At 50.0% G+C, this 27,700-nt stretch overlaps 2 long non-coding RNA genes across 2 annotated transcripts; both read left to right on the top strand.

Moving 5' to 3' along the window:
- Positions 1 to 19,732: 19,732 nt before the first annotated feature.
- Positions 19,733 to 21,101, top strand: LOC136791039 (uncharacterized). The gene is made up of 3 exons (XR_010832140.1): positions 19,733 to 20,810; positions 20,894 to 20,946; positions 21,076 to 21,101. It is a non-coding gene; the product is annotated as an uncharacterized lncRNA (long non-coding RNA).
- A 2,540-nt stretch (positions 21,102 to 23,641) lies between these two features.
- On the top strand, positions 23,642 to 25,016 carry LOC136791040 (uncharacterized). The gene is made up of 2 exons (XR_010832141.1): positions 23,642 to 23,942; positions 24,031 to 25,016. It is a non-coding gene; the product is annotated as an uncharacterized lncRNA (long non-coding RNA).
- Positions 25,017 to 27,700: the final 2,684 nt, after the last annotated feature.

The following is a 27,700-nucleotide window of genomic DNA, read 5'->3' on the forward strand; positions in this document are numbered from 1 at the left end:
GGGAGGGAGAGGCGGTGCCGGGGGCGGGGCATGCAAATTTCGCGCGGGGCCGAGCGAATCGGGCGCGCGGGGGCCCGAAGGGGCCGCTGGGAGGCCCCGGCGACGCGGCGGCGGGGCGCTCGGGGGTCGCGGCTGCGACCGAAGCGCCCGAGAGTGGGCGAGGGCGGCGGGTTGAGCCCCGGGAGGGCGGGGACGAGCGGCGGAGCAGCGGCCGTGAGGTAGGAGTGGTGGGCGCGGGAGGGGGTGTGTGTGTGTGAGAACAAGCGTTCGTTTGCTGCACCTTAATGCCCCGCACTAGTGGCTTGGAGGGTGGCGCTGTAAGTGGAGCGTTGCAGGGGCTTCCCGCCTCTGCCAGTGAATTGGCAGAGTAATTAGGAACCGGATGTTACTTCGAGGGATGTTCGGAATTTTGGTTTGGTAAATGGAAAGGGGTCCTAGCGTCCGTATCTGCATCCTTGATCGTAGTAGCAGGAGTTTTGACGACCCTTGGTTGTTGCATTATCCCCTGTGTAAAAGGACTAGTACAGCGGTTCACTGAAACTGCGCTATTGAAACAAATGACCATGGAGCCACCACCTTACTCACGTAAGGTGATGATATTAGAGGGGATGGAAAGCAAAGAAGGTGAAGAAGAGGAAGAGATCTACCAAATTACACCGCAGAGAAAAGTTTTGCAAAAATCAACAATTTATAAAGAAGAAAAGGGGGGAATTGTGGGAATAAAAATGTTGCTTTTGCAGAGTTACGTTGTTCAGAGGGAAGTAATGCAGTGTTGAGGCTCGCAGTGATAAGAAAGCTTAACGGACAACCTTGTAAAATGCAGACAACCGGACTCCTCAGAGCAGCTAGATGAAAATCACGGTGTCAAGTCAGATCAGTGAAGAAACATTACCACTTCAAACAGTAAAAAAGTCAAAAGAAATTTGAAATTGAACAGGCCGGCAACTGAAGGCCACGTAGTGTCTGTGAAGCGTCGGATAGGTTGTGAACCCGGAATACCCAGTCAATGGGGAAACAGGGGAGGGTCCCGGTCGTCGAGAAAGAAAGTACATAAACCGTACTGTGTGACTGGTAGGCGCACTCCTGCTTGTGGGACGCGTGCCATTGCGATCGCAAATAAATTACTACTTCACTGAGATCCTCGCCTGAGCCTAAGCTACTGGCTACGGAGTGTTTCTCACACTCCCTGCGCGTAATCCTGGCTACAATATACCGCGTTATCGAAGGTGCCTTTTAAACAACATTGATAGAAACTCAGGGGGCGATAGTACTGACCCTGGGTGTGGAACTATCCACGCAGGGAATAATCCACACTGCACCAAATATGGTAGCCACAGGAACGCCAATATACATAGCGCACGCCAGATGCAACGTGAGAATCCTGCAACTGGATGGCCTGTCCCAAATGGCGAGAGGTGGTACTGGCTACGTGGCAATAAAGCCAGGCAGGTGTTGCCCCTGGGATGGAAGGGAGCTTGCACCCTGGAGGCAATAATTCCAAACGTAACTATTATTGAAGACCCACAAAGCCAAAGCCCCCTTGAGACCACACGCAGGATTAAGCGGACTCCAGACAATTCTCTAGTAAAATTCTCTAGTATTTCACAGCTTTGCAAGGTGGTTTTTACCTTGGTGAGGGGTGGGTGAATTAGAAAAAGCGATTGTAAATATCTCCGCTATAACTGAAGAACTAGAAAATAAGTTTGATAAGTTTGCCAAAATAGTACCGTAGAATCGAATAGTGTTAGATTCATTAATAACCTCATAAGGAGGAGCGTGCACTGTAATTAATGCTAGTTGCTGTATATATGTAGATCAAATGGGACGAATTTGACTGATATTTGGGGGGAAAAAAAAGTATACTGGGGGGCGTGTGGGGGGGAAGATCCTACACAGAGTAGCTCAAGATGACAGTTCCTGGGCATTTAGAAACATTTGGGAGAAACTAACTTCGTGGTTACCTGAACAGAATTGGCTCAAACCACTATTTGTTGGTATTGTAAAAATAATGGCGTTGTACGCCTACCATCCCCCGTGACATCCGAAGAAGACTATTGCGCCTTAACGTTGGAGAAACTCAAGAGCGCGGTACGTGAAGAGGTGCAAAAACAACAGTAGGAGTAAGGAAAGGAGAGGAGGGAACTGTGAGAAACTAAGTTGTGTTTTTGCAGTAGAGAACTAATTTTCTGTATTCCGAGGTAGTCGTGCAGTCATAATGAGGAGAAACGCTACGTGGGTAAGCGGACAGTAGGCGGCCTCACTGTTCCGAAATAAGGCAGAAGCTTGAGGAAAAACAGGCTGAGCAGCATGGGAACGGTAAAACAAAGATCACAGGTTCCTGAAACATAAGAAAGGGGAAAAAAAAAAAAAAAAAGGAAGTAAGAAGGGAGCAATTAAAGGGTTGAAAAAGAAGTAAAATTGTACATACATGGTATAGAGGAGCGTCGAGTAGCTTGTGAACCTGCAGTACTCGGCCAGTGAGGACACAGGGGAGGGGATCAGGCGTCGGGGAACAGGGAATAAAAGTTGATGCTGTGCTTACTGCAATGCGCTCCTGATCGGCAGGACGCCCGCCACTGCAACCGCGAATAAAATAGCCTCAGAGAAGATCGTGTGTCAAGAAAATTATTTGAGATGTTTCTCGCAGATATACTTGACGAGGGAGGACCAAGAACACCCGCGCCTTCTTTAAAAAAAAATAAATAAATAAATAAAAAAAAAGGCATCACAGGGGCAGCCTCAGGGTCGCCTTCCCGCAGGGAAGCGGCGCCGTGATTGGCTGGACCGTGAGGGCGGAAGTGGCGTCACGGCTAGCCTTAACTCAGGGCGGAAGCGCTCCGTGATTGGCTCGGAGGAACCCAGGGCGGAGGTGCCGTGCAGGGCTTGCCGGCGCTATGGGCGGAAGCTGTTGGGCCGGGCCGCGCTGGGCTCAGCTCGGGCCGGGCCGCCGAGGCGCGGTGCCGCAACGAGGTTGGTGGTCGGTGCCGCCCCGGGCCGGGCCGGGCCGGGAGGGGACGAGGCGGCGGGCGGTTGGGGCGCCACGCGGTCGGCGGCTTCTGCGGAAACGGCCCTTGTGCGGGGCGGGGGCGGCGCCGCGCCGGACCGGAGCGGAGCGGACCGGGCGTGCGGCGGGGTCTGCACTGCGCGGGGCTTCGGAGGGCTGGGGGGGAGGGGGGCGAAGCGGCGCGGGGGGGGCGGTTGCGTGCGCTTGGCCGACTCCCCTCTGTGTCGGATGGACTGCTCCGTCCCGCGGCATGCTGGGAGCTGTAGTTCTGTGGTGCGCGGCCGGTCTTTCCCCGAGCCGGGGCCGGGGCCGGGGCCGGGCCGTGCGCGCCGGGAGGCGCAGGTTGCCGCTGGCTGCGAGCGCGGCTGCCGGCGGTGAGGCGAGCGAGAGCCTTCGGGGGCGCTTCCCCGGAGCGTCGGGCCGGGAGGGGTGGGGGCTGCGGCGGCCGGGCGCGGGTCCTCGCTGCGCTCGATTGTCGGGCTGCGCCTCGGAGGCTTTCCTCCCCCCGCGTGCTGACGGCCGGCTCTCTCCTTTCCCTGCGGCTCACCAGGGCAGAAGCAGCTCCCCGCCGCTGGGACCCCCGCGGGGTTTGTCGCCGAGCGAAGGTGGCGCAGCAGCTGAAGGGAGGAAAGCTGCAGCAGGCTCAAAGGCCTGATTGAATTTGCAGAACTGTGAACGGATGAACAGATTGGAGGATTTTTTTTTTTTTTGGAAGGAGGCAGTCCCTAAACCGATGCAGTCTAACTGCATCTAAGATGTAGGTTGTTACTTCCATAAGCTATAAAGGAACTTTACATGTTTTTTAAATGGAGTCTCATGTGTGTGCGTTTGGCTTGTCCTGATGGCTGGTGTAGGTGATTGCTCACATGACCAAAAACTCCTTGTGCTGATGTTGGATCTGCCCGTTGGTAAAGGACCGCATGTTCAGCTTTTTTTCCTTACCGTGTCGTAGTTATTTTATTATTATTTTTTTTCTGAAAGAAAGGGCGGATTTTTCATTGGTTTCTCTGTGAGCATATCGAACCAGATTGCAGTAAATACACGTAAGCGAGTAGGCTGCAGCACGTACTGGTCAGTATCAGAGTACTACTCTGCTAGCAGAGGAGAGCCAGATGAAGATGTTCAGGGTAAGGGCTTGTTCTGCCTCAAGTTGAATGGAAAGATGCTGAAGTTGAGCATCCTGGGGAATGTTTGTAGGACTATTTTTAGACGACGAAAGTTCAAATGGCTGTCGATGAAGGGGATTTTGTTGGCTCTTTTAGACAGCTATTCCTACCGAAGATCCCATCGGTTACAAAAGGTGGTAACCTTGCAGTTTCTACGGTCTGTAGCAAAATAAACTGGCAGATGAATAAATGAGCAGGCACAAATACATGTGACTCTATAGCCATGTTGTGGTTTAACGTAGCTGGCAGCTAAGCACCACATAGCCGTTGGCTTGTCCTCCCCTCTCCCTCTCTGGGATGGGGGAGAGAAATGGGAAAGTGAAGCCTGTGGGTTGAGATAAAGACAGCTTATAAAAACAGGAAAATAATAATAATAATGATAATAGTACTACTAATAATAATGTGCACAAACAAGTGATGCGCAATGCAATTGCTCGCCACCTGCTGACCGATGCCCAGCCTATCCGCAAGCAGCTGGTCCCCCCAGTCCTGCTAGCCACCCCTATATATTGTTTAGCATGACGTCAGATGGTATGGAATACCCCTTTGGCCAGTTTGGGTCAGCTGCCCTGGGTCTATCCCCTCCCAGCTCCTGCTGCACCCCCAGCCTGCCCACTGGCAGGACAGAGCGAGAAGCTGGAAAGTCCTTGGCCTGGTGTAAACACTGCTCTGCAACAATTAAAACATCAGCATGTTATCAACACTTTTCTCAGCCTAATCCAAAACATAGCACCCTACCAGCTACTAGGAGGAAAATTAACTCTATATTAGCTGAAACCAGGACAAGCTGAGGTTAAATAACCTGCAGTTTCTTCTGTTTTATCTTTCAAAGAATGTTCTTGCTGAGCGCCTGAGCTTTTTGCTCACCTTACCGAGGAAAGGAATGGCTGTGCTTCTTCCCCCCTCATCCCTATTTTTTTTCCTCTTCTCCCTCGATGACAGGGACTTGAAATGTTTTTCTCAGATGTCCATGTGAAAGTTTTAAAGAATGCTAATGGTGAACACTGACAGAATTGGGTGACTTTTTAAAGGTGGAGGGTAAAGAACGTGGAAATTCCTAGTACGTTAATGTTACTTTGTTAACAAAACTGATGTAATAGCCACTTGCTGTTTCTGTTTTTTTGGTTTGGCTTGGTTTTCCTTTCAGTAGTCTCCCGAAAGGCTTTTGTTGACAAAACTTTGGTCTGCTTCAGCTTTAAGAATTACCCTAGAAATAATGAACAAGTGCTTGCAGGGCTTTCCAGAATGCTAATTGTAGTCAGTCAAGAATAACTTGGGAGGCAATTCCTTTCACGTAATCGTAGAGTGGTTTGGGTTGGAAGGGACGCTTAAAGATCATCTAGTCCATCCCCCCTGCCTCGATCAGTGGCGTCTTGCACTAGGTCAGGTTGCTCAAAGCCCCATCCAGCCCAGCTTTGAGTACCTCCAGTAATGAGGCCTCTACAACTTCTCTGGGCAGCCTGTTTCAGTGTCTTACTACCCTCATTGAGAAGAACTTCTTCCTTTTGTTCAATCTAAATCTATCTTCCTTCAGTTTAAAACTTGTCTTGCCTTGTCGCTACAGGCCCTGGTAACAAGTCCTTGCCTGTCTCTTTTGTAAGTCCACTATACGTGTTTAAAGGTAGTAATGAGGTCTCCCCAGAGCCTTCTCTTCTCCGGGCTGAAGTGTGACACAGCCCTTCTCCTGGTGCTGGCTTGCAGGTCAGTGCCAAGCTACCGGAAGGAGGTTTTTATGTACTTTGCTACTTCCTTCAAAGGGAAGTTGAAGTACAGACAAGCTGACTGAGAACACTCCAAAGTGGTAGACGCGAGACGTTTTGTAGGACGCCAGCTCTTTTCCTCTGTGAGCGGAAGGAAAGCTTGTTCGGGCACAGGTATCTATCACAGAGGGATGCAGCTCTCGTTACCACTTCTGCTGACTCCTGAAGTGTTCCTATGCGCTGGTCTGATATCCCTGCCCATCTGTGGCAGAAGAGTTTGTCCCTCAGATTGCAGAAGCAGCATTGTGGAATTTAGGTTTTGGAATGTATTGAGATTGTACTCCTGAAATCTGATCTATTTCAAGATACTACCTATCCTTTCAAACCTTGCTTCTCTGAAATCCAAGTCGTTGTCATTACCCCAGAAATACCGAAGGGAGAAATGCTCCATTGAGCAAATTATCAGAAAGACAGAATCAATTTAGGCAAGCCTCTCTCCCGTGGAATTTGTGGATTCCTTAAACTGGCCTGGCAGGAGTATTTGAAGTAAATACTATCCAAGAAAAAATTATTCTCACGTGTCCCCTCAAGACTAGGAGATGGTTACCCAGCAAAATGCTTGCTCGAGGCACGGGCTCAACAGCTGATTAAGTAATTGGAGTGTGTGGGATAAAATACTGCAGACAGCACAGTCCACGCATTTGGTTGTTTAATGCCACTGAGATATGCTTTTATAGCAGAAATGTGTCAGAATTAACAGTAATACAAGGAAACGATGCAAACCTGGAGGTAGGCAGTGAGCTTTGTGAGCAGGGAGTGCTGGTGTGGCCCTGTTCCTCTGACTACACCTGTGCGAATCAAGTAGGGGAAGTGAGTATGGATGTGGTATTTCAGCCCTTTCAGGGAGCTGAACGTCACCTGAAAAGATGACGACATCCCTGCCCAGGAGGACCTGCCCACCACAGTCTGTAGCATTGTGTGCATTTGTAGATTGCTGGGCCTGAGAGTAGGGGACTATGGGATGTTGGGGCTGGGATTTGATTTGGGGATTCCCCCCAGCCCCACAAGCTTAGCTTTTAAGTTAAAGCTTGGAAATAGAAGAGGGAGTGAGGGAAGAAAAAAGCAAAGCCTTACAGAGCCTCAGCTCCATTGAGGAACGAATAACAGTCTGTCTGCTTCTGGAAGAACTTCCCACTGCTGAGGATAGATGGGGTGGACCCCAAAAACTAGGTGGGATTCTGTGTGAGCTGGTAATACTGCCAGCAGGACTCCATAGCTGACGAGAGACATTATTTGTTTTGATGTCTGTCACAATGAAAAATGCTTGTTTCATCCAACTTGGGGAAGTAGTATCAAACTCACAGACAAACAATATTAGTAAGACTCTATTATACAGTCATTGTGAAAGTTTAGCATAGCGAAGAAACTGTGTGTATAAGGTGAAAAATGGAGTCATACCTCCGAGAAGTCCCAGTTTGTGGTCTTTAATCTTTTTTCTTGTTTTTTTTTGGGGGGGGGGGGAGGGGAGGGAAGGGGGGTAATGAGGGAGAGAGACGAACATTACCAGAAAGGTGACAAAATCCGTGCCTAAAAAGCTCACCTGCTACAGCTTTTATAAATGATCTTTGCACTGCAAGTTTCAGTTTTCATGAAGCCAAATTGACATAAATCTGAAAATTTCCATGGGTTTAAAAGAACGCTTACTGAAATATTCTTGTCATTCACAGTAATAATGGAGTGAGTGAACTTGTTCCGCATAGTGACCTTACTTTATTTTTTTTGTATTCCAGCAAACCTGTGCAATCCCAGGAGTGTAAGTACAGTCTTGTGTAGCATTGTCATTCTGCCCCACCACTCTGATATCTAACAAGGTAATACTTTCTGGATGTTGTCTACAAATTCTTTCCTTTCTTATGTAAGAGGTAGATGCATGTATTGCCTAGTTTGTCATAGATTGTTGCTGAAGTACTGTTTTATTTGTATTTGTGAAGACAGCAGAATCAAAGATAGCTCGGCGACTTCCACCGAGATGGTCATTAAGATAAAACAGTGAAGTTTCTAGCATATATTAAAAAGCCTGGAGGAGTTAGCATAGCTTGCAGGAAATTGTGCTGGAAAGAGATGATATTTGACAGCAAACATGAAAATGTTGTCTTTTTACCAAGAATGATGAGAACTGCCGCGTCCGCCCTGTGTTTGGATGGGTAAGTGGGGTGAGTGAGTTAAGAGGAGCTGAGCATAGAGTTTGTGGCGGAATTGAGAAACGAATGAGATAATTTAACCTCTTTTCCGTGCATGTCTTTTTTTTTAAATCCCATACTTTTGTTATTATCAAGAATTTTTAATGTAACTCTCTATTTTAACTGGTTTGGTTTTGTGGATAGCAGCTAACTATAGAAAGAACTAAGATCCTGAAGTGTCCTTGGAGCCGCTAACTCTACTTCTTTATCTCTTCCCTAAGAAGACGTCCTGGATTTAAAGACGGTGTGTATTAAATGAAGTATGAGAAGAAACAGCTTCTTCGGACACTGGCGCTCCTCTTCTTCAGCTCGTGCAGAAGGCTGACAGCCTGTCTCACTCTTGTCAGTGCTATCCCACCAGCTCCTGTAGGAGCTCAGCACCGCGTTTGGCCTGTTGCGATCTTCCCGCTCCCCTCATTTCTGTGCTGCAACGCCACCATGCACGAGAAGTCAGGTAGGATCTGAAGACCTTTGAAATTGCTAAAGAATCAAACCTCAGCTGTCAGTTTTAGCCCATTGTATTCCAGACGTTTGCTTTGCTGGATGATAGTTTCGTTTTTGATTTTGTAATACGTTCTTTGTAGAGGTTATTTTAAGCAGACAAGTAGGTAGCCTCCTTCCTTCGGTGGATTTGTGCAGGTTTTAGCTGAGCTTTGCACATCTGAGCGATTGCCCAGTGGCTGTTCTGGTCTTGACGCGTCCCTAAAACCTTTGTCCGCCTCGCCCCTCCTCTTTGTGTATTAAGATGCATGTTTGCGTAAAAATTATGTACACCGTGCATAAGCCCCCCAGTGGTTATGGGGCATTTTCAGCATTTCACAGATAAGACTCTGTGTTTACTTAATCACTTAGGCATAGTCCTGGCTTTCAGCGTAGGCATAGCTAATGATTGTTATTCAAGTGGTTATGAAGTTCCCAACGTTTGTTTGTTTATATATATATATATATGTAGAGAGAGAGAGATACATACACATATGTATATGTATGTATATACATAAATGAAACTGAGTCTGTGGAATAAAAGACTTGTCTGCTTGCTGTATATACTCACGTATCAGCAGACTCATACACAAGCTGATCCAAACTGGGTGCCAAGCTGTGCCTTTTTTGTCGCATGGAATATGCAATCTGTGCACCTCAGGTGTACCTTGTCTATTAACTATCTCTTACATCGTGCCACCCCATTAATATCAGTGGATGTACCCAGCACCACCTTGGGGCTACATAGAATGTGGAAATTTCTAGTATGTTAATGTTACTCTGTTAACAAAACTGACGTACTAGCTGCATGCTGTTTCTATTTTTTTGTTTTTCTTTTCAGTAGCCTCCCCAAAAGTTTTTGTGGACATGTTGTGTATCTTTTCTTGTTCTTCCAGGATTCACTTGGCAGGGAAGACAACCATGGAATCCAAGGGCTGTGGACAACCATCTACCAGATGGTTGTTGAAGATGCCTTCGGTCACGTCATTTGTCCTTTTAGCTCGCCCTTTCCTTTATCTTGAGTTGAATTTTTGTGCAGCGCTATGTTTGCAGTGGTAACACTGCTGCTGAGGTGTTTTCGATTAAAAACGATCTTAACTGTAATAGTGAATTCACTGAGTGTGGCTTTGTATAACGACTTCCACGACCATAACATTTTTCTCCTTTGTCACAGATAGGAGGAAAACTCTTTAGAGAGAGATGGAGAAGGAATTAATTATACCTCTGCCTCATCCCATGAGACCAGAAGACGTGTAGTAACTGTAAGCTGCGATTCTCAGGAGACATACTAAGCATCTCTGGTTCCTTCTCGGCCTGCCCCCCTAAGGCCTTAGGGATGAGAAATCTTAGGCTTAATGTTTTTCTCTATGAAATACTGTCGTGTTAAGGGGCGTAGCTGACTAACTGTTACGGGTCTGGTCGGATTCGGGGTACTGAACTACCAGGGTCACGGATTCACCAATAACGTAGGACACCCTCGCTCTAGTTGTGTTCAATGAGAACTGTCACAGCTAGGAACAATGCAACGAAGGGCAGTTTATTACAGCAACAGGGACACAGGTTCTTTGGAATTGCCGGCGATAAATTCACTGTCCGCAAAAGCAAGCGAGCACGCATGAAATACACGGGTACTCGTCCTGGCTATTAACGCATTAAAAGGCACAAAGGCTCTAGAGATTTCTGAGTTTCTACGGAGACGCCTGGTACAACCAAGCATTCAGATCTTACCCCACGACATCCCAGTGCGGGGGGAAGAGAGGCTCAGCCCGTCGACTGATCCCGGAAGTCAGAAAGGTATCCTTCGTGATGGTATCTTCCCTAACATCCCCTTTCACTTAAGCCAATTTACATTATCCACCAATCTGTTCTCTTTAGAGACCAGTGATAGGACCCGTGGGAATGGTGTCAACCTGCAGCAGGAGAGGTTCAGGCTAGACATCAGGAAGAGGTTCTTCACTGAGAGGGTTGTTGAGCACTGGAACAGTCTCCCCAGGGCGGTAGTCGCTTCACCAAGTCTGCCGGAGTTTAAGAAGCATTTGGACTGTGCACTTAGTCATATGGTCTGAATTTTTGGGTTGACCTGTGTGATGCCGGGAGTTGGGCTCGATGATCCTTGTGGATCCCTTCCAATTCGGGATATTCTATGACTCTGTGATTATTTTCTGTCCCTTTTAGGTGGAGCTTGAGTGACTCTGGTCAGGCATATCTTGGTTATGATTTGTAAAGTTTTCTTGCTTTCGTTTAAAGCTATAGGGGTCTGAGAAATTCAGAGCGTGTGCTCAGTGAGGGGCGGTCGCAGCTTGGAGGCATGGAGCTTTTGGGATGGAGGTGTGTTTTGGTATTATAGTGATGATATAATGAGCAAAAGTTCACTAGAGTACAACGTTCTGTCAAAACCATGACAGGTGGTTGGCTCAGGGTGTGAGAAACAAAGTTGTGTTTTTGCAGTAGAGAATTACTTTTCTGTATTCCAAGGTAATCGTGTAGTCATAATAAGGAGAAATGCTAAGTAGATAAGTGAAGGGAATGAGGACACAGACTCCAAAATAGTCGAGAAATGGAGACCCTTTATTGTTCCAATGCCAGATATTATATAGCTTTCTGAACCAGCTACATGCACTGCACGCAGCTAGCGTGCGTAGTTACAGACTTCTGATTAGTGCATTCCTTTTGATCATGCATAGCCCTCTATAGGCCCGTCCGAGCCTAGCAACTTCTTACTGGTTCCCACTTTCTCTTATTCTAGCCTGGTTACCACTCTATGCCTGTGAGTAACCTTCTTCTTAACCCTTAGTGCACCGCTGTATCAATCAGCTCCAGTTTATCACCGAATGGGTCACCTGTAGATAAGTGGACAGTAGAAGGCCTCACTGTTCCAAAATAAGGTAGAAGCTTGAGAAAAACAAGATGAGCAGTGTGAGAACAGTAAAACAAAGATCACAAAGTTCTCAAAACATAAGAAAGGAGAAATTAAAGGGTTGAAAAAACACAAAAATTGTACATACGTGGTATAGAGGAGCGTCGAGTAGCTTGTGAACCTGTAGTACTTAGCCAATGAGGAAACAGGGGAGGTGATCAGGCGTCGGGTAATAGGGAATAAAAGGTTATGATTTGTTTACTAAAATGCGTTCCTGATTGACAGGATGCCCGCCATTGCAATCATGAATAAAATAGCTTCACAGAAGATCCTGTCTGAAGAAAATTATTTGAGATTTTTCTCACAAGGATGGTAAACATGCAGCTTATCAGTCTTGGTGCGCATAAGAGCATCGGGTCACCGTCTCATCACAGAGCCTATCCGTGGTGTCTCCACTCTGCTCTACGCTCTGTACTGTTCCTTAGAGTCAGCACACCAAGTTCCCCTAGTGCAATAGCATGTAAAGTTGGAGGCCTAGGGAACACTTAGGTAGCGCAGCTACCCTCCACCCTGAAAGCTTTTTCAATGCTGCACATTTTCTTTAAAATGTGAATATTAGTTTAATTTGCCTAGTTACTTAAGGCAATTACTCCACAAGTACCAAAAGCGATATGGAGAAGCCTACTTCCAGCATCTCTGTTGGTAATAATAGCTTCATACTTGTGTGCTTATCCTCATGCCTTTTCCTTTCAAATACTGGAAAGGCGGAGACTGTTCAACAGAGTCATCTCTGATCCAAAAACCAAAACTCTGATTTCATCCCAAACTAATGCTGTCTGATGTCAGTAAAACTGCTATTACTCTCGGTCATCCTGGCTGTCGCAATTGTGCCTCTGTTGGACTCTCTGTCCAACCCTGTTGATCACCCCTGTCCCGCTCCCTGCCCCCCCGGTGGTTCTTCTGTCCCTCTGCCCTGCTGTCTGTCTGTCCACCCAGTTCCTCTCTTGCTGCTTGTATCCCACTTGTGCCCTTTTCCTTTTTCTTCCTCCTTCTGTGCCTCACAGCCCATTTCTGCAGGAGGCAGCTGTTCCCCAGGGCATGGATGCTGAGACGGACGGATGGACCTGCTGGATGCCTGAGCCCCGCAGCCCCCCAGGGGAAGGGGAGAATGTCTGGGCAGGGAGTTCTGCCGCAGTCTCCCTCCCAGGAGTCCTGCGTAAGAGTTTAATAAAGTTTGCTTTCTGGCTTGTGCTGCCCTCTGTGTTTGTGGACACTGTAAGTGGCTGTGGCCGTGCTGCTAGGTGCAGGTTCCTGGGTGTGGAGGGGGCAGGGGCTGGGGTGTTGGCCCCGTGTTTATTGTCCATGGGGGAGCCAATGGACACAGACAAGCGACCTGGGTGTGGGGGCCACCCTGCTGGGGAGGCTGCAGGCGGGGGGGGGGGCAAGGGCAGCAATGGTGGGGGTAGGCCTGTGCTGTGTTTGCTCCCTGGGCCAGGTGTGCTGGGACTGGTCTGCGCAGAGGGAGTGATTGGCGAGCGTGACCTAGGCTGTGGCTGCTGCGGAGCAGCAGGTGAGGGAGGGCCTGGGCGTCCGTGGCAGAGGGGAGGGAAGGGTGTTGGGGCGGCTGGGTCCTGCGGGACCTGTGGCTGGGGTAGTAGGCGGCGGATCAGAAAGCACGGGTTTGACTCTGGGGCGGGGCGTCAGCTGGGTCAGGTGGCTGGGAGCGTCTTGCCCCACAGCATGCCGGGAGTTGTGGTCTTTGGGCTCCGGGCTTTTGATCGGCCACATTGGTTTCCAGAGCATGCTGCGAACTGTAGTTTCACGTTGCGGCTCAGCACGGGGCCTTTTAGGATGGGCAGTTACTTCCCCAGTGCCCGTGGAGCGGGATGCTTTTTCTTGCCGTTCTTGTGTGGTGTTCCACGCGGCTCCCGCCGCTTCCCTTAACGAGCAGACGGCCTGGGAAGCCGTGCCTGCCGTTCTGTTTCCGCCCATGCATGGAGCAGGGTGGCGCGGCGGCGCCTGGTGTCACCTGGTGGCCGAACAGCGAGCGGTGCTGTAGGCGAAGAGGCGCTGCGGTGACGCGTCGCTCTCTGCTCCCACCTGCTGGCGAAAGGGAGGTACTGCAGACGGAGGAGATGCGCATGCGCTGTAGCAACTGCCAGGCTTCGTGCCCCGCAGCATGCCGGGAGTTGTGGTCTTTGGGTTTTGAGCGTCCTGCCGGCCATGTTGGTTTCCGTGGCATGCCGGGAAATGTAGTTTTTCACATTGCCGCTCAGCTTCCTAGTGGGTAAGGGCACGTTGCTCAGGGTAGTTACTTCCTCCCTGAGACGACATGTAAAAGTAATTCTTGAAAAAGTAATTCATGAAAAGTAATTCTTTTCCCATGTTTTGTTCATGATGTTTGTAGTGTGCCTTTTTACGTGTGTGTTTGGCCTGGAGCTGTCCTGCCTGGCAATTAGTGATGGTAGCTAACATGGTGGTCCAACAGTGCAATAATACATTGTCCTGACTCTTTTGGGAAAGACATCTGGTCTGTCTCTGGGCGAGTACTCAAGCTCTGGGTGAGTACTTAAGGGCAGCTAGCACAGTCTTTTTTTCTTTTTTTCCAGCAGTAGGTAAACCTTAGGAGGAGCCAGTCAAAGGAAACAGCACTTTCTGGAACTGTCAAGTTCTTGTTCGGCAACTTGGTGATTGGTTTGATCTGCCTTTTCAGATGTAAAGGCAAGCGGACTGCTGTTTTGAAATGATAAAATTAAAAACATGAAGTTTGTCAAATGTGGCAGTGCCTGTTTGCAGTCTGTTTATTGCTTTTGCTAGTGGTAGGTAACACTTCTGAGGAATCGGTCGAATGAAAGAGCACCTTCTGGAACTGTGAAGCTCTGCGTTGGCAACTCGGTGACTGGCTTGACCTACTGTCCATTTCCAGAGGGAAGCGGAAAGCTGTTTTGAAGGGAAGCTGTTCTGAAATTAAAAAAGAAAAAAAATAATGGTGCTGCTCTATGGCACCTGGAGGACCACCGCTCTGTGTGACAGTTAAAAGAATGTGATTTGGAGATGGAGAGCAGCAGAGGTAAAGCAGCTGGGAAGAGAGGTATAAGTATTGCAGAGGTATTGCAGTAGGTAGGTAGGCTGTGGTTATGAGGTGCCTCAGGGTGTGCTTTGTCTTGTTTCTGCAGTTCCCTCGTGCAGCCGTGGAGAGGTGAATTCCCCATGTTGTGGAGTGGTGCAAAAAGGTGAGAGGGTTGTCAGCCCGGTCAGTTTCCTTCACCAAAGCTAAGGTAAGTCTTTCAGGAGAAACAGGCTGATTGCCTGTGCTGCACTCTGCACGCTGTTGACCTAAGCCAGACCAAAAACAGGGCTGCTGTTCCTCCTGCTCTCTTTATCTCTTCTCATGCACGGCCCCTCCCATTTTCCACATGATTAGGGCAGGCATTCTGCCTGGGCTGCTCCTTGGCGGTAGGGGCTTTGTTTTTCCTTCAGTCAGTTGCAGGGTTCTTTAGGTGGGTCAGAGCCTATGGACTGATGCATTTCAAATTGAGACCGGTAAGCCCATCTTTTTGAGGTAACTAGTAGGGTCTGTTAGAGCAAAGCTGCCAGGTGCCCCCCCACCTTGCAGGTGGCTGCCAAATGCCCCCCCCCCTGGCCTTGCAGGTGGCCACGTTTGAGCTTGGATCTACTTTCCAGGTACAGAGGCAAGTGGACTGCTCTTTTGAAATGATAAAATTAAATATAGGGTCACCTGTGGTGTTGAAGGGTGGGTGGTAATGCTGGCAGCTGAATGTTTATCTTTTGACCGTGTTTTCCTTTGTTCAAGCTGAAATGCAGTGTGCAATACAGGACGTTGCGACCTGAGCTACCTCAGGCAAGGTGAGCAATGAACAGAGGTAGCAGTTATTTTTGGGGTGCGGTTGTCACTGCAGTTAAGTTATTACAAAAAGTAGAATAAAAATCCATTTTGCCTTTTAGAGGTGCTCTAGGTGGCTTGAGAGCAGATGGAAACATCTGCCTCGGGGGTTAGGTGAGTGGGTGAAGTAAAAGAGCGGTTGAGAGTAACTGTCCTAGGGGTGCTGTGGCTTTTGCTGCTGTGGTTGCTTTCTCTTCTGCTTATCAGGTGCCACAGGCAAGGTGGGCTGTGATAGTCTTTAGAATAGGAGCAAAGCAGGTCACTGGAATGCTGTTTGGTTCCTGAGAAAGGTGTTGCAGAGGAAAAAGGTGGTCTGGCGTGGCAGATCCCGATGGTGGTCTTCTTCAGTAGGTGAAGCGGTGCCTGAAGCCCCATCCCGTGGAGCCTGAAATGGTGTGTCTGTGTTTGGGTTGGGGTTGCACCTTGGTGAGTGTAGGGATAGGATTTAAGCTGGTGCAGCAGAGGGCCAGGCTCCATTGTCCTGTAGTGTGTTTTGACCTATCAGCATAGCCTTTTGGTTTTCAGATAGCCTACTCAAGTACGTGATTTATGCTGCGAGTGATGTTATTACATGGAATTGATCTTTTTTTCTGGTGTGTAATCTGTTATGCTCCTAGATTTTTCTTCCTGTATAAAAACAACGGTTTGAGCTGCTTGCAGTTGAAAAAAACTTCAGTTACTTGCTTGGTCATATTGTCCTTTCAATATTCAAAGCTGCAGCAAAAGCATGGGGATTGTTGCTTCTAGAAACACCCCAGTTCTCTTGTCTGCAGTCTGCATGCTATTGAGCTAGGCCAGAAAAAACAAACAAACAAACAAAAACATAGCTGCTGCTGCTTGTGCTCTTTCTACTTTCTTGTGCTTTGCCCCTCCCCTTTCCCAGGTGATTGGGTTTGGGTGCTGGGCGGGGCCAAATGGTATATGAGCCCCAGGTATGCCATTAGAGAGTTCATTGTGCCTGGGCTGCTCTTTGGGGTAAGTGCTTTGCTTTCCTTCAGTCAGTTGCAGGGTTCTTTGGGCAGGTTGGAGTCTATGGATTTCTAGATTTTAAGTGCTTGGAAATCACTTACTAGAGGGATATTTAGCAGAGGTTGCTGGCTCACTTGTTTTTGGGATGGTGGGATCCACTTGTGTTTTTGGGTTATATTTGAATCTCTAGACGTATGAAGGCACTTGTGTAACTCTCCAGAGGACTAAAAAGAGCTTGATTACACACTACAAGAGGCTTGACCACGTAGGCGCAGTATTACCAAGAGACTGAGCAGGGTCGTATCAGAGTTACCTTTTTCGTCTGTAAAGGGTAAGTCTGTGAATACCCCTGCTGGGGCTGCTGTGTGTACATGGCTTTTTGGCATTTGTGGAGCTCAGTTGTTTTTTTTGTGTGTGTATGTTTTTTTTTTTCCTTTTGAGAGCCAAATAGCGTGTGTGCTGAGCGTGGTTGGCAGGAGGAGGTGGGGAATTGTCTGGCAGGGGAGCTGTTCAGGACTGGTAGGTTTGGTTTCTAGGAGTGTGCGGCATCCTTCCTGTGCGATGCCGCTGATTGTTGGGCAGGAATGTTCCAGCTCGTGTGTCTTAAACAATGTAGCTTGTGCAGTGTGTGTTGTGTGGCCCGGGCAGAGTTTGCCGCGGCGCTGTGAGCGAAGAATCTCAGTTCGAGCTGGTGAGCAGCTGAAGCAAAGGAGCTGGGAAGAGAGAGGTATTGCAGCAGGTACGCTGTGGCTGTGAGGTGCCTCAGGGTGTGCTTTTCTCTTGTCTCTGCAGGGGCTTCATGAAGTCTTGGACGGGAAAATGCCCGTGTCACAGAACAATGAGGGAAGGTGAGAGTTCTATCAGCCTGGTGATCCCTTATCTGAAGCGAAGGGAAGACATTCAGGTGTTTCCCTCTGAGGGTCTGAGGTGAGGCTGTTTGGGACAGAGGAGCAGCGTGGCAGGTGGTCGCTTGCAAGCACAGCGGTTATTTTGTCCTTCTGTGTTCCCAGGTGGCATGGGTGATGGTGGCCGTTCCTTTCGAGCTTGGGTCTAACTTGCAGGTACAGAGGCAAGTGGACTGCTGTTTTGAAACGAAAACATTAAATATGGGGTGACTTCTGTTGTTGAGGGATGGGTGCTAATGCTGTCAGCTGAATGTTCATGGTCTGACTGTGTTTTCCTTTGTTCAGGCTGAAACGCAGTGTGCAGTACAGGACGTCACGACCCGAGCTACCTCTGGAGTGACTCTGGTGAGTGATGAACAGAGGTAGCTGTTATTTTTGGGTTGTGGTTGTCACTGCAGTTTTTTTAACTATATCAAATAGAGTAAAATTCCAGTTTCTCTTTTAGAGGTGCTCTAGGTGGCTTCAGAGAACGGGTGGAAGCATCTGCCGTGTGGGGTAGGTAAGCAGCTGAGGTAAAGGAGGGGATGAGAGTAACTGTCCTGAGGGTGCAGTGGCTTTTGCTGCTGTGGTTGCTTTCTCTTCTGCTTATCAGGTGCCACAGGCAAGGTGGGCTGTGATAGTCTTTGGAATAGGAGCAAAGCAGGTCACTGGAATGCTGTTTGGTTCCTGAGACAGGAGTTGTAGAGGAGAAAAGCTTTCAATAATCAAAGCTGAAGCAAAAAAAAAATAAACCACAGCTGCTGCTTCTCCTCTTTCTCCTTTCTTGTGTTTTGCCCCTCCCCTTTCCCAGGTGATTGGCTTTGGGTTCCAGGGAGGGCCTAGTGGTCATTGAGTAACAGGCATCCCATCAGAGAGCTCATTCTGCTTGGGCTGCACTTTAGAGTAGATGCTTTGTTTTTCCTTCAGTGAGTTGGAGGTTTCTTTAGGTGGTTAAGAGTCTATGGACTGATGCGTTTCCAAGTAGAGACCGGTACGCCCATCTTTGTGAGGTAACAACTGGTAGGATCTGTTAGAGTAAACCAATCTAGTAATAGGTGCCTGTATTGCATGCAGCTCTTCTTCAGGTGAGTAATTGTTATAGCATGTTTACGGATAGGATGGCAGTGCTACTTTGTGTGTTTACTTTGTGGTTCTGGGTCCCTTATGATTTTTGCCGAATTGCGGGGCTTACTTGTGAGTCTTTGCCTGTATGTCAAATATGATACGTCAAATATTATCAAAGTTACAACCTTGGTGGCAAAGTGATGGAGCAGGGTTTAGGAGATAAGTATCATCGAAGCTCCCTGTGTAAGCATGTGTCTGAAAAGAGCAGCAGTAGGCGTGTAAGGGGTAGTCTGTTTCAGGGTTAGGGACAGTTTGTTATAGTTTTGGAGCTTTTGCCTGTGGTTTGTGTGGCTGTAGAGTCTTTAGACGTTGCAGCCTTCTAGATTTTCATTGCTTGGAATTCAGGTAATAGAGGCGTGCTTAGGAGGTGTTGCCGGCTAACTCGTTTTTAAGAAAGGGTGGGGTACGGTTCCTCGACCGCATAAGCACGGTAGTATTACCAAGAGACTGAGCAGGGTCCCCTTTTTCATCTGTAAAGGGTAAGTCTGTGATTGCTGCCATCTGGGCACATTTTCGTGCCCATCACTGCAGTTAGTGTACTACATCAATTAGAGTAAAATTCCAGTTTCTCTTTTGGAGGTGCTCTAGGTGGCTTCAGAGAACGGGTGGAAGCATCTGCCATGTGGGGTAGCTAAGCAGCTGAGGTAAAGGAGGGGATGAGAGTAACTGTCCTGAGGGTGCTGTGGCTTGTGCTGCTGTGGTTTCTTTCTCTTGTGCTTATCAGGTGCCAGAGGCAAGGCGGACTGTGGTAGTCTTTGGAAAAGGAGCAAAGCAGGTCACTGGAATGCTGTTTGGTTCCTGAGAAAGGTGTTTCAGAGGAAAAAGGTGGTCTGGCGTGGCAGCTCCTGATGGTGGTCTTCTTCAGTAGGTGAAGCGGTGCCTGAAGCCCCATGCCGTGGAGCCTGAGCACGCCTCGCTGAGGATGAAGCCTGCTTTCCAGCAGTTTCCAAAACTGTGTTGAGGCTGAAATGGTGTGTCTGTGTTTGGGTTGGGGTTGCACCTTGGTGAGTGTAGGGATAGGATTTAAGCTGGTGCAGCAGAGGGCCAGGCTCCATTGTCCTGTAGTGTGTTTTGACCCATCAGCATAGCCTTTTGGTTTTCAGATAGCCTACTCAAGTACGTGAATTTTTCTGCGAGTGATGTTATTACATGGAATTGGTGATTTTTTTTTTGATGAGTGATCTGTTATGCTCCTAGATTTTTCTTTCTATGTAAAGAAAGGTTTGAGCTAATTCCAGCTGAAAAAAAATCAGTTGCTTGGTCGTATTGTCCTTTCAATATTCAAAGCTGCAGCAAAAGCTTGGGTATTGTTGCTTCTAGAAACACCCCAGTTCTCTTGTCTGCAGTCTGCATGCTGTTGAGCTAAACCAGATTTAAAACAAACAACAACAAAAAAAAACCACAAAAAAAAACCCACAGCTGCTGCTGCTTGTGCTCTTTCTACTTTCTTGTGCTTTGCCCCTCCCCTTTCCCAGGTGATTGGGTTTGGGTGCTGGGCTGGGCCAAATGGTATATGAGCCCCAGGTATGCCATTAGGGAGTTCATTGTGCCTGGGCTGCTCTTTGGGGTAAGTGCTTTGTTTTTCCTTCAGTCAGTTGCAGGGTTCTTTGGGCAGGTTGGAGTCTATGGATTTCTAGATTTTAAGTGCTTGGAAATCACTTACTAGAGGGATATTTAGCAGAGGTTGCTGGCTCACTTGTTTTTGGGATGGTGGGATCCACTTGTGTTTTTGGGTTATATTTGAATCTCTACACACTTGTGTAACTCTCCAGAGGACTAAAAAGAGCTTGATTACACACTGCAAGAGGCTTGACCACATAGGCGCAGTATTACCAAGAGACTGAGCAGGGTTGTATCAGAGTTACCTTTTTCATCTGTAAAGGGTAAGTCTGTGAATACCCCTGCTGGGGCTGCTGTGTGTGCATGGCTTTTTGGCATTTGTGGAGCTCAGTTGTTTTTTTTGTGTGTGTATGTTCTTACTTTTTTTTTTTTTACGGCCAAGTAGTGTGTGTGCTGAGCATGGTTGGCAGGAGGAGGTGGGGAATTGTCTGGCAGGGGAGCTGTTCAGGACTGGTAGGTTTGGTTTCTAGGAGCGTGCGGCATCCTTCCTGTGCGATGCCACTGATTGTTGGGCAGGAACGTTCCAGCTCGTGTGTCTTAAACGATGTAGCTTGTGCAGTGTGTGTTGTGTGGCCCGGGCAGAGTTTGCCGCGGCGCTGTGAGCGAAGAATCTCAGTTCGAGCTGGTGAGCAGCTGAAGCAAAGGAGCTGGGAAGAGATAGGTATTGCAGCAGGTACGCTGTGGCTGTGAGGTGCCTCAGGGTGTGCTTTTCTCTTGTCTCTGCAGGGGCTTTGTGAAGTCTTGGACAGGGAAATGCCCGTGTCTCAGAACAATGAGGGAAGGTGAGAGTTCTATCAGCCTGGTCATCCCTTATCTGAAGCGAAGGGAAGACATTCAGGTGTTTCCCTCTGAGGGTCTGAGGTGAGGCTGTTTGGGACAGAGGAGCAATGTGGCAGGTGGAGGCTTGCAAGCAGAGCGATCATTTTGTCCTTCTGTGTTCCCAGGTGGCACATGGGTGATGGTGGCCGTTCCTTTCGAGCTTGGATCTAACTTGCAGGTACAGAGGCAAGTGGACTGCTGTTTTGAAACGAAAACATTAAATATGGGGTGACTTCTGTTGTTGAGGGATGGGTGCTAATGCTGTCAGCTGAATGTTTGTCTTCTGATTGTGTTTTCCTTTGTTCAGGCTGAAACGCAGTGTGCAGTACAGGACGTCACGACCCGAGCTGCCTCTGGAGTGACTCTGGTGAGTGATGAACAGAGGTAGGTGTTATTTTTGGGGTGCGGTTGTCGCTGCACTTATTTTAGTACATCAAATAGAGTAAATTCCAGTTTCTCTTTTAGAGGTGCTCTAGGTAGCTTCAGAGAACGGGTGGAAGCATCTGCCATGTGGGGTAGGTAAGCGGCTGAGGTAAAGGAGGGGATGAGAGTAACTGTCCTGAGGGTGCCGTGGCTTTTATTGCTGTGGTTGCTTTCTCTTCTGCTTATCAGGTGCCACAGGCAAGGTGGGCTGTGATAGTCTTTAGAATAGGAGCGAAGCAGGTCACTGGAATGCTGTTTGGTTCCTGAGAAAGGTGTTTCAGAGGAAAAAGGTGGTCTGGCGTGGCAGCTCCTGATGGTGGTCTTCTTCAGTAGGTGAAGCGGTGCCTGAAGCCCCATGCCGTGGAGCCTGAAATGGTGTGTCTGTGTTTGGGTTGGGGTTGCACCTTGGTGAGTGTAGGGATAGGATTTAAGCTGGTGCAGCAGAGGGCCAGGCTCCATTGTCCTGTAGTGTGTTTTGACCCATCAGCATAGCCTTTTGGTTTTCAGATAGCCTACTCAAGTACGTGATTTTTCCTGCGAGTGATGGTATTACATGGAATTGATTTTTTTTTTTTGGCATGTAATCTGTTATGCTCCCAGATTTTTCTTTCTATATAAATAAAGGTTTGAGCTAATTCTAGGTGAAAAAATTTCAGTTACTTGCTTGGTCATATTGTCCTTTCAATATTCAAAGCTGCAGCAAAAGCATGGGTATTGTTGCTTCTAGAATCACCCCAGTTCTCTTGTCTGCAGTCTGCATGCTATTGAGCTAAACCAGATTAAAGAAAAAAAAAAGAAAAACAAAAAACAAACAAACAAAATACAAAACTAAAAAAAAACACCAAAAAAAAACCCACAGCTGCTGTGCTGCTTGTGCTCTTTTTACTTTCTTGTGCTTTACCACCTCCCCTTTCCCAGGTGATTGGGTTTGGGTGCTGGGCGGGGCCAAATGGTATATGAGCCCCAGGTATGCCATTAGAGAGTTCATTGTGCCTGGGCTCCTCTTTGGGGTAAGTGCTTTGTTTTTCCTTCAGTCAGTTGCAGGGTTCTTTGGGCAGGTTGGAGTCTATGGATTTCTAGATTTTAAGTGCTTGGAAATCACTTACTAGAGGGATATTTAGCAGAGGTTGCTGGCTCACTTGTTTTTGGGATGGTGGGATCCACTTGTGTTTTTGGGTTATATTTGAATCTCTAGACGTATGAAGGCACTTGCGTAACTCTCCAGAGGACTAAAAAGAGCTTGATTACACACTACAAGAGGCTTGACCACGTAGGCGCAGTATTACCAAGAGACTGAGCAGGGTTGTATCAGAGTTACCTTTTTCATCTGTAAAGGGTAGGTCTGTGAGCGGCGCCGCCCGGGCACATTTTGGCGCGGCGCCGCCCGGGCACATTTTGGCGCGGCGCCGCCCGGGCACATTTTGGCGCGGCGCCGCCCGGGCACATTTTGGCGCGGCGCCGCCCGGGCACATTTTGGCGCGGCGCCGCCCGGGCACATTTTGGCGCGGCGCCGCCCGGGCACATTTTGGCGCGGCGCCGCCCGGGCACATTTTGGCGCGGCGCCGCCCGGGCACATTTTGGCGCGGCGCCGCCCGGGCACATTTTGGCGCGGCGCCGCCCGGGCACATTTTGGCGCGGCGCCGCCCGGGCACATTTTGGCGCGGCGCCGCCCGGGCACATTTTGGCGCGGCGCCGCCCGGGCACATTTTGGCGCGGCGCCGCCCGGGCACATTTTGGCGCGGCGCCGCCCGGGCACATTTTGGCGCGGCGCCGCCCGGGCACATTTTGGCGCGGCGCCGCCCGGGCACATTTTGGCGCGGCGCCGCCCGGGCACATTTTGGCGCGGCGCCGCCCGGGCACATTTTGGCGCGGCGCCGCCCGGGCACATTTTGGCGCGGCGCCGCCCGGGCACATTTTGGCGCGGCGCCGCCCGGGCACATTTTGGCGCGGCGCCGCCCGGGCACATTTTGGCGCGGCGCCGCCCGGGCACATTTTGGCGCGGCGCCGCCCGGGCACATTTTGGCGCGGCGCCGCCCGGGCACATTTTGGCGCGGCGCCGCCCGGGCACATTTTGGCGCGGCGCCGCCCGGGCACATTTTGGCGCGGCGCCGCCCGGGCACATTTTGGCGCGGCGCCGCCCGGGCACATTTTGGCGCGGCGCCGCCCGGGCACATTTTGGCGCGGCGCCGCCCGGGCACATTTTGGCGCGGCGCCGCCCGGGCACATTTTGGCGCGGCGCCGCCCGGGCACATTTTGGCGCGGCGCCGCCCGGGCACATTTTGGCGCGGCGCCGCCCGGGCACATTTTGGCGCGGCGCCGCCCGGGCACATTTTGGCGCGGCGCCGCCCGGGCACATTTTGGCGCGGCGCCGCCCGGGCACATTTTGGCGCGGCGCCGCCCGGGCACATTTTGGCGCGGCGCCGCCCGGGCACATTTTGGCGCGGCGCCGCCCGGGCACATTTTGGCGCGGCGCCGCCCGGGCACATTTTGGCGCGGCGCCGCCCGGGCACATTTTGGCGCGGCGCCGCCCGGGCACATTTTGGCGCGGCGCCGCCCGGGCACATTTTGGCGCGGCGCCGCCCGGGCACATTTTGGCGCGGCGCCGCCCGGGCACATTTTGGCGCGGCGCCGCCCGGGCACATTTTGGCGCGGCGCCGCCCGGGCACATTTTGGCGCGGCGCCGCCCGGGCACATTTTGGCGCGGCGCCGCCCGGGCACATTTATCTTAGATCGAGCTAACGAGCAGCTGAAGTAAAGCAACTGGGAAGAGAGAGGTATTGCAGCAGGTACGCTGTGGCTGTGAGGTGCCTCAGGGTGTGCTTTTCTCTCGTCTCTGCAGGTGCTTGGTGCAGTCTTGGACAGGGAAATCCCTGTGTCACGGAGCAGTGAGGGAAGGTGAGCGTGTCAGCCTGGTCGTCCCTTAACCAAAGTGAAGGGACGTGGGGGGTTTATGTGGCAAGGTTTTGGTAGCAGGGGGCTCTAGGGGTGGCTTCTGTGCAAAGAATCTAGAAGCTGCCCCATGTTAGGTAAGGGCCCCGCTCCTGAGCGGAGCCAATAAGTGATGTTGTTTGCGGTTCTGTGAGAGCATGTTTAAGACAGGAAAAAAAAAAAAAACAAAGACGCTGTGCCATGCAGCAGCTGGGAGAGCAAGAGGAGTGAGGAACAGCCTTGCAGGCGCCAAGGTCAGTGAAGAAGGAGGGGGAGAGGTACTCCAGGTGCCGGAGCAGAAGTCCCCCGCGGCCTGTGGCGAGGACCATGGTGAAGCAGGCTGTCCCCCTGCAGCCCACGGAGTACCACGGTGGAGCAGGGTTCCATGCTGCAGCTGGTGGAGGAGAGCACGGTGGAGCAGGTGGACCTGCACTGATGGAGGCTGCGGCCTGTGGAAGACCCTTGCCGGAGCAGATTCCGGGCCGGACCTGTAGACCGTGGAGAGTAGACCACGCAGGAGCAGGTGAGCTGGCAGGAGCTGCTGCCCGTGGGGGACCCAGGTTGGAGCAGTTTGCTCCTGAGGGATGGACCCCGTGGTATGGACCTACATCTGGAACAGTTCTGGAAGAGCTGCTGCCTGTGGGAAGGCCATGCCAGATCAGTTGACCAAGGACTGCATCCTGCGGGAGGAACCCCACAGCACAGGGGATGAGGGCGTCCGAGAAGGAGTGGCGGCAAAGAAGCGCTATAGACTGACCATAAACACCGATCACCTGCACCGCTGGGGGGGAGAAGGTGGAAGAGGGTGGTTGGGGGGGAAGGTGCTTTTGGTTGCTTTCGTTTGTTTCTCGCTTCTCTACATTGCGTAGTAATAAGCAATAAATCTTTCTATCTTTCTATGCTGAGTGTGTTTTGCTTATCACGATATTTACTGTGTAATCTCCTCATCCTTATCTCAACCCTTGAGCCCTTTTTCCTTGTATTTTCTCCCTGTCCTTCTTTGAGGAGGGAGAGGGAGAGAGCGGTTTTGGTGGAGCTCGGTCGCCTACCCCTGTAAAACCACCACAGGGGAAGATGTTCAGGTGTTTCCCTCTGAGGGTCTGAGGTGAGGCTGTTTGGGACAGAGGAGCACTGTGGCAGGTGGTCGCTTGCAAGCACAGTGGTCGTTTTGTCCTTCTGTGTTCCCAGGTGGCATGGGTGATGGTGGCCGTTCCTTTGGAGCTTGGATCTAACTTGCAGGTACAGAGGCAAGTGGACTGCTGTTTTGAAATGAAAACATTAAATATGGGGTGACTTCTGTTGTTGAGGGATGGGTGCTAATGCTGTCAGCTGAATGTTTATCTTCTGACTGTGTTTTCCTTTGTTCAGGCTGAAACGCAGTGTGCAGTACAGGACGTCACGACCCGAGCTACCTCTGGAGTGACTCTGGTGAGTGATGAACAGAGGTAGCTGTTATTTTTGGGGTGCGGCTGTCGGTGCACTTTTTTTAACTACATCAAATAGAGTAAAATTCCAGTTTCTCTTTTAGAGGTGCTCTAGGTGGCTTTAGAGAACGGGTGGAAGCATCTGCCACGTGGGGTAGGTAAGCGGCTGAGGTAAAGGAGGGGATGAGAGTAACTGTCCTGAGGGTGCAGTGGCTTTTATTGCTGTGGTTGCTTTCTGTTCTGCTTATCAGGTGCCACAGGCAAGGTGGGCTGTGATAGTCTTTAGAATAGGAGCAAAGCAGGTCACTGGAATGCTGTTTGGTTCCTGAGAAAGGTGTTGCAGAGGAAAAAGGTGGTCTGGCGTGGCAGCTCCTGATTATGGTGGTCGTCTTCAGTAGGTGAAGCGGTGCCTGAAGCCCCATCCCGTGGAGCCTGAGCACGCCTCGCTGAGGATGAAGCCTGCTTTCCAGCAGTTCCCAAAACTGTGTTGAGGCTGAAATGGTGTGTCTGTCTTTGGGCTGGGGTTGCACCTTGGTGAGTGTAGGGATGAGTTTTAAGCTGGTGCAGCAGAGGGCCAGGCTCCATTGTCCTGTAGTGTGTTTTGACCCATCAGCATAGCCTTTTGGTTTACAGATAGCCTACTCAAGTACGTGATTTTTCCTGCGAGTGATGTTATTACATGGAATTGTTGTTTTTTTTTTGTTTTGGCGTGTGATCTGTAATGCTCCCAGATTTTTCTTTCTTTGTAAAGAAAGGTTTGAGCTAATTCCAGCAGAAAAAATTTCAGTTGCTTGGTCGTATTGTCCTTTCAATATTCAAAGCTGCAGCAAAAGCATGGGTATTGTTGCTTCTAGAAACACCCCAGTTCTCTTGTCTGCAGTCTGCATGCTATTGAGCTAAACCAGATTTAAAAAAAAAACAACACAGTAAACAGAAACAAGAAACAAACCACCACAGCTGTTGCTCCTGCTCTCTTTCTACTTTCTTGTGCTTTGCCCCTCCCCTTTCCCAGGTGATTGGGTTTGGGTGGTGGGCGGGGCCAAATGGTATATGAGCCCCAGGTATGCCATTAGGGAGTTCATTGTGCCTGGGCTGCTCTTTGGGGTAAGTGCTTTGTTTTTCCTTCAGTCAGTTGCAGGGTTCTTTGGGCAGGTTGGAGTCTATGGATTTCTAGATTTTAAGTGCTTGGAAATCACTTACTAGAGGGATATTTAGCAGAGGTTGCTGGCTCACTTGTTTTTGGGATGGTGGGATCCACTTGTGTTTTTGGGCTGTATTTGAATCTCTAGACGTATGAAGCCACTTGTGTAACTCTCCAGAGGACTAAAAAGAGCTTGATTACACACTGCAAGAGGCTTGACCACGTAGGTGCAGTACTACCAAGAGACTGAGCAGGGTCGTATCAGAGTTACCTTTTTCATCTGTAAAGGGTAAGTCTGTGATTAGCCCTGCTGGGGCTGCTGTGTGTGCATGGCTTTTTGGCATTTGTGGTGCTCAGTTGTTTTTTTTGTGTGTGTATGGTATTACTTTTTTTTTCTTTGGAGAGCCAAATAGTGTGTGTGCTGAGCGTGGTTGGCAGGAGGAGGTGGGGAATTGTCTGGCAGGGGAGCTGTTCAGGACTGGTAGGTTTGGTTTCTAGGAGCGTGCGGCATCCTTCCTGTGCGATGCCACTGGTTGTTGGGCAGGAACGTTCCAGCTCGTGTGTCTTAAACAACGTAGCTTGTGCAGTGTGTGTTGTGTGGCCCGGGCAGAGTTTGCCGCGGCGCTGTGAGCGAAGAATCTCAGTTCGAGCTGGTGAGCAGCTGAAGTAAAGGAGCTGGGAAGAGAGAGGTATTGCAGCAGGTACGCTGTGGCTGTGAGGTGCCTCAGGGTGTGCTTTTCTCTTGTCTCTGCAGGGGCTTCATGCAGTCTTGGACAGGGAAATCCCCGTGTCACGGAGCAGTGAGGGAAGGTGGGAGTTCTATCAGCCTGGTGATCCCTTATCTGAAGCGAAGGGAAGACATTCAGGTGTTTCCTTCTGAGGGTCTGAGGTGAGGCTGTTTGGGACAGAGGAGCAGTGTGGCAGGTGGTTGCTTGCAAGCACAGCGGTCATTTTGTCCTTCTGTGTTCCCAGGTGGCATGGGTGGTGGTGGCCGTTCCTTTCGAGCTTGGATCTAA

This window comes from Anser cygnoides, chromosome 5 (assembly GCF_040182565.1).
Source record: "Anser cygnoides isolate HZ-2024a breed goose chromosome 5, Taihu_goose_T2T_genome, whole genome shotgun sequence".
Taxonomy (NCBI): domain Eukaryota; kingdom Metazoa; phylum Chordata; class Aves; order Anseriformes; family Anatidae; genus Anser; species Anser cygnoides.